Below are 16,383 nucleotides of genomic sequence, written 5' to 3'. Positions count from 1 at the left end.
GGTGGGGGAGCCCCACCATTTCTTTTTGCTTAGGCTCCCAAAAGGCTTATGACCTCTGTGCTCATGAAACAGTACTAAAATATATTGTGTGTAAATATCAATGTATATTTTACTGTAGCTTTCTACCAGCTTGTGGTATCTTGTGGCTAGAGACTGTATGAGTTAATAAAGGTCAGGTGGATTACTGCTTTCGTGTGTAATGGTATACTGTATGTGAAAGGTATGTATCATGTATAATGTCAAAAGGTGTCTATAAAGCCTTAGGATATAACATATGGTTGAGCACCAATTGTATACATGTCAACAGGTTCCCCAATTAAGGTTGAGTATTTTAAACAGATCATACTGTACAACAATATAAATGCAACATGTAAAGTCATGGTCCCATGTTTCATGAGCTGAATAAAAGATTGCACAAAAAGCTTATTTCTCTCAAATGTTGTGCACAAATTTGTTTGCATCCCTGTTAGTGAGCTTTTCTCTTTTGCCAAGATAATCTATCCACCTGACAGGTGTGGCATATCAAGAAGCTGATTAAACAGCATGATCATTACACAGGTGCACCTTGTGTTGGGGACAAAAGAAATTACACACACAATGCCACAGATGTGTTGAAGGAGCGTGCAATTGGCATGCTGATTGCAGGAATGTCCACCAGCTGTTGCCAGAGAATGCAAGGTTAGTTTATCTACCATAAGCCTCCTCCAACATCGTTTTAGCAGGACGTCCAACCGGCCTCACAATCGCAGACCACGTGTATGGCGTCTTATGGGTGAATTCGCGCCATTCATCCACCGCCATCATCATATTTCAGCATGACAATGCACGGCCCCATGTCACAAGGATCTGTACACAATTCCTGGAAGCTGAAAATGTCTCAGTTCTTCCATGGCCTGCATACTCACCAGACATGTCACCCATTGAGCATGTTTGGGAAGCTCTGGATCGACGTGTACGACAGCGTGTTCAAGTTCCTGCCAATATCCAGGACTTCGCACAGCCATTGAAGAGAAGTAGGACAACATTCCACAGGCCACAATCAACAGCCCGATCAATCCAATGCGAAGGAGATGCGTTTTTATTAAGGTATCTGTGGCCAACATATGCATATCTGTATTCCCAGTCATGTGAAATCCATAGATTAAGGCCTAAATCAATTTATTTAGACTGACTGATTTCCTTATACGAACTGTAACTCAGTAAAATCTTTGAAATTGTTGTATGTCGCGTTTATATTTTTGTTCAGTTTAGAAATAGAAATCTGTTAAATCAGCACACACATTTTCGTTAAAGAAATGTACCTTTTCTAGTTCTGTAATACTATTTCTAAGACACTGAGAGCACGTAGCGCTAGCTTCAGACTATAGAACACAGTGGTGCTGTTGTCACCAGAAGAAGAATAAGGAGGAGGTGTGAATATGCATATGGTACCCGCAAGAGCCCTGCAACATCCTGACTTTGCTAGGATGAAAGGAACTGCAAAGCCAAATCACTTTATCAACCCCAACAGCCAGTCTTATTGTGGATGTACTTCAGATGCTAGCTAGGCCTAAAAAGTCACAGCGCTAATTGCAAGACACAACAAGGAGATTGTTTGGCCCGGCGCTAACCGTTGTGTACGGCTAACGGTAATCACCACAATAATTTGGCTCCCAGAACATCAAATGGTGGTTTGGAGCTGGAGGAATTTGCATTGAGCTCTTTGATCTGGGAAATTTAAACAAAGCATGACCCGCTATGCAAAAAGCATGAAGGTTATAGTCTTCCCCTCTCCCTCCCTCCCTCCCTCCTTTACCCCCCTCCCATCCAGCTAAAACCACTTCTACAGTGGAGATTATCGGGGGCTAAAAAAGCAGCAAAGGGTGAAAACAGACATCAGAGACTAACTTCATAATGTAGAGGTGAACTTTGAACCAAGGTAAGTATTGTGGTCACATGGAGTGAACTGTGCGGTAACAGTATTTTACACACAACAAAAGCTGGAATAAAAAAAATGTAATGCAACGTTGGTATCATTCCCCTTTAAGAGGATCACTTGAAAGACATAGAAGTAGGAGTGATTCACATCCACTTCTATAAAACACAGTATTTATTTGATACAGTATTTAAGGGGGGATTTTTGAACCACTTCAGTTTGTGTTTTATTATTTCCAAAGGGGGGTAAAAAAAGAAGAACTACAACAGTAAAAGGCTTTTAAGTAAGTTTTGAAAGTGCAACACATTTTGCATGAATATCACACATGGGTTTTTAGAGAAGTCCCTAATGTCTTCTCTCTCCCTCTCCTCGAATGCAGCTTCCTTCCTTGCTCACTTTTAAAACAACTGCAATTATCCCACCGAGTGTTCATGTGACGGGTCACCCAGAGATAATGAAGACACTAGACTACAGCCAGGCCTTTTCCCACCCAACCTTTGTTAAGGTGACACAACCGCATGGCTGCTTGTCAAATGGAATGGAATAGGCAGACCTATAGGCTGACTGGGTAACCTGTTTTTACACCCGCATTATTACCTAGACTGCTATTGTTTACTGACTGGGTTCGAACCCAGGTGTCCTGTGTGCCAGAAGACTGTGTTAGCCTGCTGAGTTAAAGCCTAGGCACGGTATGTGATAAATAGGCTGACTGGGGAACAGTCAGATACCCCAAAGGTTATTACTCCTGTGTTATTCTCCCAGAATGCTATTGTGACTGACTGACTGGTTATGTTGTGTCCACACCTTGTCTGTGTTGTTTGAACGTCCATCTTCCTCTGTCCCCTGCTGTAGTAGTGAAGGGACTTGAGGTTCACCACATCGTCACTGCAGGACAGCATGGTAGCTCTAAGACAAAAGACACAATTAGGATGATAACGTTTTCGATACAGAACTACAATGAGCAGCAGTTAGGTGGGAAACGTTTGTAAAGAACGTCAGGCGGGCGGAGATCTTGTATTCGTAAAACTTGTTGACACACAAACTGAAACACTACAGGAGCAACAAGGGAGGATCAAATGTGTCACTCAATGTTTCTTTTGACAAACTTTTCATAAAATATCCTTTAACTCATTGAAAAGCTTGATACAACAATAGCAGGGAGAGAAAATACAATATTTTTGTACCCTCAAGATGAACTTTGACCCCGTGAAGAGATTCAAAGCAAATGCATAATATTATCTATTCAAATGCCTGGCGGAAACAATGACACATCAATCTATCGGTCCCGCATGGGGGGGAGATGTTTATGTAAAAAGTGACCATCAGAATAAACATCTAAAGAGGAAGATACCTCCATCTTTACCTCTAGCGTCTTTAGGGCTATAACAGAAAAGGGAGAGAAAAGTCATAGAAAAATGTACAATTCCACTTTTTTTATTCAGAACCCAGCATGAATGTGTCGGCGAGAGAGCGAGCTCGTGGTATGTGCGGAGATGAAAAGTGGACGCCATTCCTTTGAAATCCTCCTCAAGTCAAAATTACCATTTCATTTCAACTCCAGCCAGGAAACTGAGAGCCGGCTAACTGCTAACTGCTTTGGGCATATCATTATTTATTGTGTGTAAACTTTGGAGTGAACAGTGTTGCTGGGAATAATATGTTGTGTGGGAGGTGGGAGTCAACAGTTGGAGCAACCACAAAGGCAAAGATCAGGCTTATTTTCTCTGTAGGAGAACCACATAAAAGTGAAAATAATGCCCATTATTATGATGCAACAACATGAGACTTCTCATAGAATGATTTTCTAACCACTCAGAACTTAACAGGCAAACCAGTTCGACCCCCTCGTGTTAATAGTGTTAGCATTGTTCATTGCTAATTAGCGATATTATTATGATTGAGCCATTAGCTGAGTTTTAACTTAACACTTTTTCCATAGTGGCCACATTAAGTCTGTAACTTCCTTTCATTTAGTTGAATATACTTGCCTTACCCCAGCAGGAGTGAGTTTCACCTATGCACCAACTGCTAACACTATGTCAAAATTAACTTCCTCACAAAATATACCTCTTAAAACTTAAACCATTCAGAGGGGGAGGAGAGAGCTATAAAAAGAGAGAGAGGAAATTGAGCCTCAATAACTATACAGGCAAAAGCCCAAGCGCTTTGACTCATTTTCTTATCTTCCATTTGAGTAAAAGAAAAATAAGATTTGGCACCTGGTCAATAGGTTTTTTTGCACCTTTTGATGTTAGCCATTCTGTCTATGATGTAACCTAATAAGATAATGTTTTATCAAAGAAATAGGTTCAGATCATGAGACTGTTAAATCATTACAACTTTATAGTGGTAACGCTCTAGGCTTTCACTAAGCCAACAGGTCACATTTGTGCTCGCACAACGTCAGCATACAGATAGATAGCTGCTAAAATGGAATGCTACACCTGTTCGTTAGTGTAGTTAATCGGATTAGCACAGTTAGCATGCTATCCAAAACTTTGTGTACAGCATGCCATAACATCTACCTGAATGCATAGTTTTAAGCATGGCCTTTTAATGCTAGCTGGCACAGTTTACCTTTGGATTAGCATTGCTACTGGATGCTAACCTGCAGGTGCATCATTGTAATATTTTTTTATTTTTTTATTTCACCTTTATTTATTTAACCAGGTAGGCTAGTTGAGAACAAGTTCTCATTTACAACTGCGACCTGGCCAAGATAAAGCATAGCAGTGTGAACAGACAACACAGAGTTAGACAATTCAAGTGCTTCACAATAAAACAACTACAGCCAATAATACTGACTCATGTATTGCTTCAGAGTGAAAGTGATGACACCAAAACCAAGGCTATATCGTCAAGTTTACTTTGGATCAGCATACCTATTCCATGCTATCATACTTTATCTTGGATGTACATACACTATGCAATGAGTGCTAGCTCAGCATTTAATGGGGAAGGAGCGACAACAAACCATAAGGAGAGGGCGTGGATCAAGCCCAGTGTGATTCACCATCAGCGAGAAAGAAGGAGCATAACTCTGCTGACTGCTCTCAGCTCTGACATAGAGTACATATAATGTTAAACAGGAGGGAGCCGAGGATTCAAGCATGACCGCATGCAAGATGTGGAGAAAAAAAACGCAGCTGGTGTCCTTTCTTTCTCCTCCTAAAATGGATGCTTAGTCCACAGTCTGAAGAGGAAAACATTTAAACGATTTCAGACATTCTGACTTGATGCTTGGGGGGGGGGGGGGGGGGGGGGGGGGGGGGGGGGGGGGGGTTAGGGGGGGGGGGAATTTACGATGCAGAACAGGAGTACACAGAGAAAACAAATGTACCGAGGAATCAGATCAGTGAACAAATCAAATCACATTTTATTGGTCGCGTACACATATTTTGCAGATGTTATCGCAGGTGCAGTGAAATGCTTGCTCCGACAGTGCAGTAATAACTAACAATACAAAAATAACACACAAGTACAAGGAAATACAAAGAAAGACGATAAGAAACATCCGAGCAACGCGAACACAGCAGTGGATGAATGCCTTTACAGTTCTCACGTTTATGAAACACCTTGAGAAAGAGGATAAAGGAAGTATTTCCCTACAGATGGCACGAGGAGCAACGAGGACCAGGGGACTCGTCATCAGACAGGGCCAGATATGCTCTGAATGTACTGCAAATACACCAAATGTGTTACAGGTGAGAGAGTCACATGCCAAGTATTTTGAGCAATGGAGGGATGAAAAAAGTTGTGCTTGTGTTGAAATAGGAACCACGGTCTTGAACAAGAAAATACACAGAGTGTACAAAACATTAAGAACACCTTCTTAATATTGAGTTGCACCACCCCCCCCCCCCCCCCCCTCCCCGCGGTCTGCCCAACGCATTTCCCGGGAGAAAACTACCTGCCCTCCAGGACACCTACAGCACCCTGTCACAGGATGGCTAAATAGATCATCAAGGACATTAAACACCAGAGCCACTGCCTGTTCACCCCGCTATCATCCAGAAGGCGAGGTCAGTACAGGTGCATAAAATCTGGGACCGAGAGACTGAAAAACAACCTCTATCTCAAGGCCATTAGACTGTTAAACAGCCACCACTAGCACATTAGAGGCTGCTGCCTATAGGCATAGACTAGAAATCACTGGCCACCTTAAGGAATGGAACACTAGTCACTTTAATAATGTTTACATATCTGGCATTACTCATCTCATATGTATACACTGTATTCTATACTATTCTACGGTATCTTCGTCACTTAATGTTTACATGTCTGGCATTACTCATCTCATATGTATATACTGTATTCTATACTATTCTACGGTATCTTAGTCCGTTCCGCTCTGACATCGCTCATCCATTCATGTATATAGTCCTAATTCATTCCTACATAGATTTGTGTGTATTGGGTATATGTTGTGTAATTTGTTAGATGTTACTTGTTAGATATTACTGCAATGTCTGAGCTCGAAGCATAAGCATTTCGCTACACCCTCAACAACTAATCACGTGTGTGTGACCAATACAATTTAATTTGATTTTATTTTGATTGTTTTACATTTTTTTAAATGGCCTCTTAGTAAAGAGCAATTTCTCAAGCAATAATTTAGCTAGGACTGTCTGGGAGTAGTTTGAGTGAGGAGGAGAAAACAGAAAATGAGCTGTTATTGGCAGAGAGGTTTGAAACTATCTTTCTTATTTGTCTATTAACAAATGCATCGACGGGTGATGTCACAATGGTAGGCCAAAACACCATCCCACCAAAACAGGCTGAAATTTTAGGCGGCCTTTTCAAACAGCTCATGACACTAAAATGGATCTTCACAATTTCACAGTATTATTTCCAACCTCATTTATTTATTTTTTTATTTTTTTTATTTTACCTTTATTTAACCAGGTAGGCAAGTTGAGAACAAGTTCTCATTTACAATTGCGACCTGGCCAAGATAAAGCAAAGCAGTTCGACAGATAAAACGACACAGAGTTACACATGGAGTAAAAACAAACATACAGTCAATAATGCAGTATAAACAAGTCTATATACAATGTGAGCAAATGAGGTGAGAAGGGAGGTAAAGGCAAAGTAAATACAATATAGCAAGTAAAATACTGGAATGGTAGTTTTGCAATGGAAGAATGTGCAAAGTAGAAATAAAAATAATGGGGTGCAAAGGAGCAAAATAAATAAATAAATAAAAATTAAATACAGTTGGGAAAGAGGTAGTTGTTTGGGCTAAATTATAGGTGGGCTATGTACAGGTGCAGTAATCTGTGAGCTGCTCTGACAGCTGGTGCTTAAAGCTAGTGAGGGAGATAAGTGTTTCCAGTTTCAGAGATTTTTGTAGTTCGTTCCAGTCATTGGCAGCAGAGAACTGGAAGGAGAGGCGGCCAAAGAAAGAATTGGTCTTGGGGGTGACTAGAGAGATATACCTGCTGGAGCGTGTGCTACAGGTGGGAGATGCTATGGTGACCAGCGAGCTGAGATAAGGGGGGACTTTACCTAGCAGGGTCTTGTAGATGACATGGAGCCAGTGGGTTTGGCGACGAGTATGAAGCGAGGGCCAGCCAACGAGAGCGTACAGGTCGCAATGGTGGGTAGTATATGGGGCTTTGGTGATAAAACGGATTGCACTGTGATAGACTGCATCCAATTTGTTGAGTAGGGTATTGGAGGCTATTTTGTAAATGACATCGCCAAAGTCGAGGATTGGTAGGATGGTCAGTTTTACAAGGGTATGTTTGGCAGCATGAGTGAAGGATGCTTTGTTGCGAAATAGGAAGCCAATTCTAGATTTAACTTTGGATTGGAGATGTTTGATATGGGTCTGGAAGGAGAGTTTACAGTCTAACCAGACACCTAAGTATTTGTAGTTGTCCACGTATTCTAAGTCAGAGCCGTCCAGAGTAGTGATGTTGGACAGGCGGGTAGGTGCAGGTAGCGATCGGTTGAAGAGCATGCATTTAGTTTTACTTGTATTTAAGAGCAATTGGAGGCCACGGAAGGAGAGTTGTATGGCATTGAAGCTTGCCTGGAGGGTTGTTAACACAGTGTCCAAAGAAGGGCCGGAAGTATACAGAATGGTGTCGTCTGCGTAGAGGTGGATCAGGGACTCACCAGCAGCAAGAGCGACCTCATTGATGTATACAGAGAAGAGAGTCGGTCCAAGAATTGAACCCTGTGGCACCCCCATAGAGACTGCCAGAGGTCCGGACAGCAGACCCTCCGATTTGACACACTGAACTCTATCAGAGAAGTAGTTGGTGAACCAGGCGAGGCAATCATTTGAGAAACCAAGAGTGTCGAGTCTGCCGATGAGGATATGGTGATTGACAGAGTCGAAAGCCTTGGCCAGATCAATGAATACGGCTGCACAGTAATGTTTCTTATCGATGGCGGTTAAGATATCGTTTAGGACCTTGAGCGTGGCTGAGGTGCACCCATGACCAGCTCTGAAACCAGATTGCATAGCAGAGAAGGTATGGTGAGATTCGAAATGGTCGGTAATCTGTTTGTTGACTTGGCTTTCGAAGACCTTAGAAAGGCACGGTAGGATAGATATAGGTCTGTAGCAGTTTGGGTCAAGAGTGTCCCCCCCTTTGAAGAGGGGGATGACTGCAGCTGCTTTCCAATCTTTGGGAATCTCAGACGACACGAAAGAGAGGTTGAACAGGCTAGTAATAGGGGTGGCAACAATTTCGGCAGATAATTTTAGAAAGAAAGGGTCCAGATTGTCTAGCCCGGCTGATTTGTAGGGGTCCAGATTTTGCAGCTCTTTCAGAACATCAGCTGAATGATTTGGGAGAAGGAGAAATGGGGAAGGCTTGGGCGAGTTGCTGTTGGGGGTGCAGTGCTGTTGTCCGGGGTAGGAGTAGCCAGGTGGAAAGCATGGCCAGCCGTAGAAAAATGCTTATTGAAATTCTCAATTATGGTGGATTTATCAGTGGTGACAGTGTTTCCTATCTTCAGTGCAGTGGGCAGCTGGGAGGAGGTGTTCTTATTCTCCATGGACTTTACAGTGTCCCAGAACTTTTTTGAGTTAGTGTTGCAGGAAGCAAATTTCTGCTTGAAAAAGCTAGCCTTGGCTTTTCTAACTGCCTGTGTATAATGGTTTCTAGCTTCCCTGAACAGCTGCATATCACGGGGGCTGTTCGATGCTAATGCAGAACGCCATAGGATGTTTTTGTGTTGGTTAAGGGCAGTCAGGTCTGGGGAGAACCAAGGGCTATATCTGTTCCTGGTTCTAAATTTCTTGAATGGGGCATGTTTATTTAAGATGGTTAGGAAGGCATTTAAAAAAAATATCCAGGCATCCTCTACTGACGGGATGAGATCAATATCCTTCCAGGATACCCCGGCCAGGTCGATTAGAAAGGCCTGCTCGCAGAAGTGTTTCAGGGAGCGTTTTACAGTGATGAGTGGAGGTCGTTTGACCGCTGACCCATTACGGATGCAGGCAATGAGGCAGTGATCGCTGAGATCTTGGTTGAAGACAGCAGAGGTGTATTTAGAGGGGAAGTTGGTTAGGATGATATCTATGCGGGTGCCCGTGTTTAAGGCTTTGGGGAGGTACCTGGTAGGTTCATTGATCATTTGTGTGAGATTGAGGGCATCAAGTTTAGATTGTAGGATGGCTGGGGTGTTAAGCATGTTCCAGTTTAGGTCGCCTAGCAGCACGAACTCTGAAGATAGATGGGGGGCAATCAGTTCACATATGGTGTCCAGAGCACAGCTGGGGGCAGAGGGTGGTCTATAGCAGGCGGCAACGGTGAGAGACTTGTTTTTAGAGAGGTGGATTTTTAAAAGTAGAAGTTCAAATTGTTTGGGTACAGACCTGGATAGTAGGACAGAACTCTGCAGGCTATCTTTGCAGTAGATTGCAACACCGCCCCCTTTGGCAGTTCTATCTTGTCTGAAAATGTTGTAGTTTGGAATTAAAATGTCTGAATTTTTGGTGGTCTTCCTAAGCCAGGATTCAGACACAGCTAGAACATCCGGGTTGGCAGAGTGTGCTAAAGCAGTGAATAGAACAAACTTAGGGAGGAGGCTTCTAATGTTAACATGCATGAAACCAAGGCTATTACGGTTACAGAAGTCGTCAAAAGAGAGCGCCTGGGGAATAGGAGTGGAGCTAGGCACTGCAGGGCCTGGATTCACCTCTACATCGCCAGAGGAACATAGGAGGAGTAGAATAAGGGTACGGCTAAAAGCTATGAGAATTGGTCGTCTAGAACGTCTGGAACATAGAGTAAAAGGAGGTTTCTGGGGGCGATAAAATAGCATCAAGGTATAATGTACAGACAAATGTATGGTAGGATGTGAATACAGTGGAGGTAAACCTAGGTATTGAGTGATGAAGAGAGAGATATTGTCTCTAGAAACATCGTTGAAACCAGGAGATGTCATTGCATGTGTGGGTGGTGGAACTAATAGGTTGGATAAGGTATAGTGAGCAGGACTAGAGGCTCTACAGTGAAATAAGCCAATAAACACTAACCAGAACAGCAATGGACAAGACATATTGACATTAAGGAGAGGCATGCTTAGTCGAGTGATCAAAAGGGTCCGGTGAGTGGAGAGGTTGGTTGGTGATTTAGACAGCTAGCCAGGGCATCGGTAGCAAGCTAGCATAGGATGGAGGTCTGTTGTTAGCCACCTCTTGCGTTCCGACAGTAGATTAGTGGGGTTCCGTATGGTAGAGGGGATTAATCCAAATCACACAACAACAACAAAAATAAAAACAATAGATATAGTTATAGAGGCCCAAGAAGAAAACATAATATTAATAATAAAAAATAATAAAAAAATTGTCCGATTGTCTATTCAGATAGCAGCCGGTAAGACAGCTAACGGTTAGCAGGCCGCAGATGGGCGTTCGGGTAACGTCGCGACGGAGGAGCCAGCCGAATAACTCCTTCGGGTAGATAACGTCGGCAGTCCAGTTGTGAAGGCCCGGTGGGGCTCCGCGAAGGCAGTAAAACGGGTCCGGATAGGTGACTGCAGCCCAGGTGTGATTGATGGAACTCAGGAGTGATTGACGGAGCTTGCTAGCTCCGGAATAATTGATGTTTGCTCCGGAATCGACGAAGGCCGATAGTCACACGGATAGCAGCTAGCTAGCTGTGAGATCCGGGTATGGATGTCCAGAGAGCAGTCGAAATCCAGGGACATGGAGAGAAAAATTGGTCCGGTATGTTCCGTTCCGAGCCGCGCTGCGCCGTACAGAACTGGCGTTAGATTTTCGAGCTAAAGGATAGCTGATGACCACAAACCGTGGTTAGCTGAATACTAACGATTTGCCAGTAAAGGAGCTAACTAGCTTCTGAACTAGCTTCTGGATTAGCTTCTGGCTAGTTTCAGGCTAGCTTCTTGGAGTTTCTGGCTAGCTTCTTGGAGGATTACAGATCTGAGGTAAATAATACTTTTTTATAAATATACATTGGTGAGGCGGGTTGCAGGAGAGTGTTTTGAAGATGAGTTGATGGAAAATAAAAATAAAATGTATGTGAAAAAGTTGTAAATATATATATATACAGGACACGACAAGACGAGGACAAAAGACGTCTGAACTGCTATGCCACCTTGGAAATAGTAGTATTTACTCATAGTATGGAAATATATATAAAACACAGGGCAATCATGTTTTTGAGTGCACTGGGCCTTTAAGGCCTTAAAATGGGAATTACTATGTTTTAGAGTAAGCTGGCATAATTCTGGAAGACTATATAATACGTGTACATTCAGGAAAACTATATAATACGTGTACATTCTGGAAGACTATATAATACGTGTACATTCAGGAAAACTATATAATACGTGTACATTCTGGAAGACTATATAATACGTGTACATTCTGGAAGACTATATAATACGTGTACATTCTGGAAGACTATATAATACGTGTACATTCTGGAAGACTATATAATACGTGTACATTCTGGAAGACTATATAATACGTGTACATTCTGTCAGTGTCACGAATCCCGCCGAAGATGGTGCCTCTTCCTGTTCGGGCGGCGCTCGGCGGTCGTCATCGCCGGCCTACTAGCTGCCACCGATCCCCTTTTCTGTTTCATTTAGTTGTGTCTGATTTGTTGCACCTGTTTTCTAGTTTAGGTTTGGTTGTGGGCTATTTAAACCCAGTCGGCCCGCCGGCTTTTGTGCGGGCTTCTTTTTCTGTTTGTGGTGTTTCATTATTCTTGTGGTTTCTTTTTTTCCGATCAGTTTCGTCCTGTTTGTTTGGACTGGGACTTTACGCGCCCTTGTGTGTGTGTGGCGTGACCGTCTCTCTGGTTTTGTTGGAATATTAAAAGATCCACATCTTTTGAACTACCCTGCTCTCTGCGCCTGACTCCTGCACTCACTACTTATTGAAGCCGTGACAGTCAGTTATGTTGTAGATGCTAGAATAGTAGCCTTAGATCAAGGCTATGGAAGTAATAGTTACTCTGCGCCCTGCCCATCCTCTTCTAACCACATTTCCGCAAACGTGTCAAATGAAAAGGGTTGAAAACTAACAGGGGTCTTGGATATGTTTGGGCTACGAGGGCTTGTTAATTTGTTTTACCTACCTCGCTTTTTTTGTCTTCACAACCTCAATTTATTTGTTCTAGCCTTACACACATCTGACTGGGGCTACAGCATATATATATATATATTTGAACAAGGGCTGTTGTTCCACTGAACTCCAGTCAAGTTCTCAAACATTTAAACAGGGTTTCTCCATGGGGAAGAGATGTTTACCCATGGCTGTGTGAGCCTCAGCCCAGTCTATGCTTCAGTCTGCACCTTCAACCTGCTAGAGCACAAACAGAAGACAGATTGAGAGAGAGAGATCGATAGAAAGGTGAAGAGAGAGAGAGAGAGAGAGAGAGAGAGAGAGAGATAGAAAGGTGAAGAGAGAGAGAGAGAGAGAGAGAGAGAGAGAGAGAGAGAGAGAGAGAGAGAGAGAGAGAAAGAGAGAGAGAGAGAGAGAGGGCGAGAGAGAAAGAGAGAGAGACAGAGAGAGAGAGAGACAGAGAGAGTATAAGTAATGTGAATCCGGACTCAGCCACTTTTTGCCATTGACCTTTGTGTGGGGCCCACCCCTTGCCCCATGCACACCAATGTCTGTCTGTCTGTCTGTCTGTCTGTCTATCTGTCTGTCTGACTATCCTGTCTGGCTGTCCTGTGTGTCTGTCCTGTCCATGTAGCTGTACAGCACCTTGCTCCATGCCACACCCCTTTGTGGTGGCTGGAGTGGCGCAAGGGTCCGCCTTTGATCCCCGGCCAACTATTCATCTCTCCAAAGGAAGAGAAAGAGAAGAAAACAGAGAGAGAGAGAGAGAGAGAGAGAGAGAGAGAGAGAGAGAGAGAGAGAGAGAGAGAGAGAGAGAGAGAGAAAGCTACCTCTTGCTGCCAATTATTGGAAAAACATCAAGGTCTGCTCTGTGTAAAGAGAAAAGAAGAGGGAAGGGTTTGATATTTTGACTTGGTGTTAGTTGGAGGATTCTGGTGATAGAGGCTATGGGGAGGCTGACCTGCTGGAGGTCATTACGGACAGGTGTATATATCTGTCACGACTTCCGCCAAAGTCGGTCCCTCTCCTTGTTCGGGCGGTGTTCGGCAGTCGACGTCACCGACCTTCTAGCCATCACGGATCCATTTTTCATTTTCCATTAGTTTTGTCTTGTCTTCTTTCACACCTGGTTCCAATCCCATTAATTACATGTTGTGTATTTAACCCTCTGTTTCCCCTCATGTCCTTGTCGGAGATTGTTTCATTGGATGTGATGTGCAAGTTATGTGTTGGTGTGCGACGGGTTTTGTACCCACTTTTGTTATTTTGTATATTTTGGTTTTTGGAGTTTTGTCAGCACTTATTAAATGACTCTGTTTATACCAAGTTCGTGCTCCTGCTCCTGACTTCCCTGCCACCACAACACGCACCCTTTACAATATCTATGGGTCTTCTCTCTCTCTCTCTCTCTCTCTCTCTCTCTCTCTCTCTCTCTCTGTGTGCAGTCAATAAAAGCATAAGGGAATATATACTGTACACACTCACATTCATCTGATCCATATTCAATATACACATAATCAAACAAACAAGTCAGCCTCGAGACAACCTCTATGACTTGAAGCGTGTCAACTGCACTAAATTATGAGGGACATTGCCACTACAACAGTGGAGAGGATTCGAATGTTTGCCGTAAGCCAAACAGATTTGTCAACCTATGAAGAACAGATAAATATCACGTCGTAAATCATACGGGTAGTACGAATTCAGCAGCCGTCTCCTTGGTTTTAGCAACGCTCCTGATAGCCAATCATGTACTGCACGTTTTTGGATGGGAAGCTGATGCAAACAAACAATCATTATATTCAAGTATGTCAATTCAGAAGACATAATTATATCCAAGTTTGTCATTTCAGAAGACACTGTTCATAAGACCACATCGGTCCGTTAGTTTTCACACATGCTCACCTGTGAGTTGACAATTCAGTTTGTTATAGTACGTCAAAGCGTACTATAATGACACCTACGTGAGTACATACAGTGGGGAGAACAAGTATTTGATACACTGCCGATTTTGCAGGTTTTCCTACTTACAAAGCATGTAGAGGTCTGTAATTTGTATCCTAGCTACACTTCAACTGTGAGAGACGGAATCTAAAACAAAAATCACATTGTATGATTTTTAAGTAATTAATTAGCAATTATTGCATGACATAAGTATTTGCTGTATCAGAAAAGCAGAACTTAATATTTGGTACAGAAACCTTTGTTTGCAATTACAGAGATCATACGTTTCCTGTAGTTCTTGACCAGGTTTGCACACACTGCAGCAGGGATTTTGGCCCACTCCTCCATACAGACCTTCTCTAGATCCTTCAGGTTTCGGGGCTTTCGCTGGGCAATATGGACTTTCAGCTCCCTGCAAATACTTATGTCATGCAATAAAATGCAAATTAATTACTTAAAATTATACAATGTGATTTTCTGGATTTTTGTTTTAGATTCCTTCTCTCACAGTTGAAGTGTACCTATGATTAAAATTACATACCTCTACATGCTTTGTAAGTAGGAAAAACTGCAAAATCGTAGAAACACACTTATAGACAAGCACTAGTTCCTTTTACGGGGCCTAAGGCAAAGCTCTGAAGCCTGATTCTGAGGGAATTATCAAAAGTGCATGACCTGTTAGCTAAAATACTCCATCTCACAGATATCTAGGTACGGTAGGTTACACTAGGACACAATATCCTCACAGACAAGACTAGTGCATTTGTCATTTCTGCAAACAGCCCTTTTGCACAGGCCTAAGCATTGTGCACAACTGCAATGCATCATACTCGTCTCCACTTCTCTCCCCTCTCGTCCTTGTGAGGAAAAATAACTGACATTAGCTCAGACATTGATCACCAAGGATGTATCTCTCTCTCTCTCTCTCTCTCTCTCTCTCTCTCTCTCTCTCTCTCTCTCTCTCTCTCTCTCTCTCTCTCTCTCTCTCTCTCTCTCTTCTTTCCTTTCCGTGGCTGTTGTTGATTTGTGTTTCTCCGGAGACCTTCTCAGCCGATGAGCGAGAGAAAACAAAACTGAACATTTAAAAACCCCTCAAGCCCTTTAAACACTTGTCATTCGTCCTTTGATACATTCCCTGCTAGAGTTGCTATAGAGACCATTTCTCTGTTTCATTAGCTTCTCTAGTGAGGGAGAGAGGGGAGAGAAAAAAAAAACGTCAGTCAATTAGGGCGTAGGGAATGATCAAAAGGAAGCCGTTTAAAAATCCAATTTGCCATGGGAGGTGCTAGATGAGATGTTGAGTGACGGGTATATACACTCGAAAACAGTACTGTTTGTATACGTCTGCATTTGTGTTTTAATGCGTGTGTGTACGTGTGGCTGTGAACAGCTCTGTTTGTGTATTTGTACATTGATCTTTATGGAAGTGCACACGTGTGATTTCATATGCATTCAGGTGTGTATGTGTGAATGCACATTATATCTGAATACCTGCACCAGCCACATGCATTCAGGTGTGTATGTGTGCATGTGAATGCACATTATATCTGAATACCTGCACCAGCCACATGCATTCAGTTGTGCAGGCAGACCGGGGCGCTATCAGACACTACCATCACTAATATCAATGGAATGGAACATGGACACTGGTGAATGTGAAAGAACACTGGGGTAGTATTTGGAGGCAGGACCATGCATCGCTTACAAACCTTAATTAACAATCAATCTATAGCTGGACTCTGGCCAGACACGCAGTGGTAGAGGTTACACAGAGAGAAGGAAAGAAGAGAGAGAGAGAGAGAGAGAGAGAGAATATAAAACACGTTGGAGGTACAGAGCTGCGGGCAGGTTAATGGAGCATAAAAGCACACACACACACTCACACGCGTGTAAATCTACACACGCACACACTCACACGCGTGTAAATCTACACACACACACACACTCACACAACACCGCA

At 42.9% G+C, this 16,383-nt stretch overlaps 1 protein-coding gene across 1 annotated transcript in view; it reads right to left on the bottom strand.

Moving 5' to 3' along the window:
* LOC109889544 (axin-2) overlaps positions 1-16,383 on the bottom strand; it is an 85,546-nt gene that overhangs the window by 48,573 nt on the left and 20,590 nt on the right. The window contains exon 3 of the mRNA XM_031799601.1: positions 2,720-2,821. The gene's annotated coding sequence lies outside the window, so the exon portion shown is untranslated. The remainder of the gene's footprint in view (positions 1-2,719; positions 2,822-16,383) is intronic.

This window comes from Oncorhynchus kisutch, linkage group LG20, assembly GCF_002021735.2.
Source record: "Oncorhynchus kisutch isolate 150728-3 linkage group LG20, Okis_V2, whole genome shotgun sequence".
Taxonomy (NCBI): Eukaryota; Metazoa; Chordata; class Actinopteri; order Salmoniformes; family Salmonidae; genus Oncorhynchus; species Oncorhynchus kisutch.
Note: the sequence above shows the minus strand (reverse complement) of the source record. Positions and strands in the feature narration are given on the sequence as shown.